The sequence below is a fragment of the Papaver somniferum genome, unplaced genomic scaffold (assembly GCF_003573695.1).
Source record: "Papaver somniferum cultivar HN1 unplaced genomic scaffold, ASM357369v1 unplaced-scaffold_154, whole genome shotgun sequence".
NCBI lineage: Eukaryota > Viridiplantae > Streptophyta > Magnoliopsida > Ranunculales > Papaveraceae > Papaver > Papaver somniferum.
This window is the reverse complement of record NW_020624820.1, coordinates 4,271,652-4,274,409: the sequence shown is the minus strand read 5'-3', so window position 1 is coordinate 4,274,409 and position 2,758 is coordinate 4,271,652.

The following is a 2,758-nucleotide window of genomic DNA, read 5'->3' as shown; positions in this document are numbered from 1 at the left end:
CTCTTCTTCTCCTGATTTTCCCATGCTCTAATTGCAACTCTATTCCAACCTAATCTACCAATTTCACCTCTAGGGTTTCTGAAATCGGTGAGGCGTGAAATTGATAGATTAGAAGGCTATAAAGTAGGTGAAAGTGGTAGTGATGATGGGGTTTAGGGTTGGTAGGAGCCATGATGGCTTTGGTGGTGGATGTGGTGGTAGCAGACGGAGCAGGTGGTGGTGATGGCGTCACTGTGCACAGAAGGGGGGAGAAGAGGATGGGCTCGATATTTTTGGAGTAGGGGGTGTTTGGTTGGGATGGTATAGGGTTAGGTTGTTCGAGTGTGAGGCGGGTACAGAAAATCTTGATGTCTTGCGAAGCTGAGCCGTGGGATAATATCTTCTGGGACGGATCTAACGGCGAGATGGAGACAGATCATGAGCGACCGTTGGATGCCTGATACAACGAAACTGACGGCTCAAGATGGAGTTAGGTGCTGTAGTGTTAGACAGGAGCTTCAGACTTTGATGTAATGACGATGCTGCGACCGTAGGATGCTGAGATGATCCAATCTGACGGCTAGAAAGGGAAACGGGTATGGATATAGGAAATGGACTTGGGTGAGGGTTTTGGGCATTGGGTATGCCAAGCCCATATCTTCTTTAAGAACAATTCTTTCTCTTCAAGCCCACTTCTAGCCTTTTGGTCTTGTGCACAACATTCTTCGCGGCTTCCTTGTGTAATTCCTCCCGGATTTTCACCGCTTTTCTGCTCTTTTCCGCTCCGATATTCATCCAAACTTTATTTATTACCTAAAAATGCAAAATTAATTAATAAAAATATTTATTCTTGAAAACAAAGAAAATACAGAATATGGGATAAAATGTAGAATTAATGCACAAAAGATGAGTTAAATGCCAAGAAAAATATATAGAAATATGCACTTTTTAGCACTCATCAGCTACCCTCCTTCATGAGATGCGATCTTAGCCATCGAAGTTCACCACCGAACTGACAAACCTGTGGAAAGTTTTATGCGACCAGCCAAAACGAGCCTAATAGCGTCACATGCTATTTTCCTGCGGTAAGTCCCTTAGCTTTGACTTTCCACACGTATCAAAGTGCTACATTTTTTCCACGAAAACACTCAAGACATAAAACACGTCACAAACTGGGGGATACTCATCAGGGTATTGGTCTGGAGGTTTACAGCGTGCGGCATGCAATGCGCATGTTACAAGAAAGTGTCATGAAGCGGAAAAATTAGTGGTGGTAAAAAGTAACGGTATAAACGAATTCACTTCCTTCATCATGGAAGCATAATGACTGACGGTTAAGCATTACTCTATTTCTTCCACCACTCAATTGTTTCCACTTCCTACAAGACCAGGGTACGTTTCAATATGACTTATATAAATAGGCTTCACGTATTTCTACCAGACAACAAGTTTTGGTCGGCAACAACGTAGTATCCAGAAATCACCAAGAACTGATATCTTTTCACTCTGCAACCAGTTCCACTTTCTGATACAAGTCATATAATAATCCACATATTCATAATTGACCATTTTGGTCTCAACACTCTCTTCGATTCCCTCCCTAATACCAACCCTTCTCCTTCACTTTGTGACCGAAGCAAGGATGGAACGACCATTTCTTGGTTTAGGCCAGGATTGTACAGATTGATCTCTCTAATCAAAAGTATTCCCGTGCAGTGCATTGTTTAGGGTTTAGATTCGTTTCTCATCCAATCACTCAAAATTACCAAAATCAGCAGAAACAGTTTTCACCCATAAACACTTGGTTATGAATATCTTCCTTCCCGACCCCCACCACAGACAGTCGAGGTATTTTTGTATCCTAGTAATCAATTTGGTTCATCTTCGGTGAAGCCACCAGTTACTTAGGAAATAAACATTATATCTTTGAAAATAGATATTATTACTTTTCCAATTAGTGATGAAGGTCTCGTACAAACTTATCCATATTGGGGTACAAGCTACACATGAGCCGTATCATAACTATCTAGTACTGGGATCCCATAAATGCCACTTGAAAGAGATGCAAAGAGTTAGGGATAGCATGACGTATGAAATCTCTACTCTATCATAATCTAGTCGTGATGGTGTGGGTCCAAGTCAAGGTGGTATATGATCAACAACTTGTGGTGTAGGAGGTTAAAAACTTGGTGATGGAAGTCAACATAGTTTGAGAAGTCGTGGAAGTCAAAGAAGTTTGAGAAGTCATTCTACTCCAAGTATAGTGGTAAACATTCAAGTACCAGCAAGTGATGAAGTCATTTACGAGGAAACAACTCCCTGGATGTTTGTTTTTACCCTAAAACATAGTTGTGCAGTTTTTTCATGTTTTGTCACTTGTGACCATCAAAAAAAAGTATACAAATCTTCTTAGGTTTTGGTTTTCATATCCACCATCCAAATTTATCCCAACCTTAGATAAACTAAATCTAAAATAATTAAACCATCCAGTCACCCTAAATTTAAGGTCCACCAGTTCACTACATGCCCATATTTAACTAACAATCGAGCCCAACCGTCATGCGTTAAGATTACCATTTTCACCTCCGATATGTATTACGAATCCATCAAAAAGTTGTATGTCAATAATTCGATGGCCGAGATACCTAAGGTTGATTATTTCAAGCACAATAAGTTTTTGAGTTTTGTAAAATTTTGGTAGAAAACTTTGTGATGGTAGCTAGTTGTTAGAGCACTGCTCGGTTGAACTCGCATGTGTTGCTATCTCAAGCATGTTTGT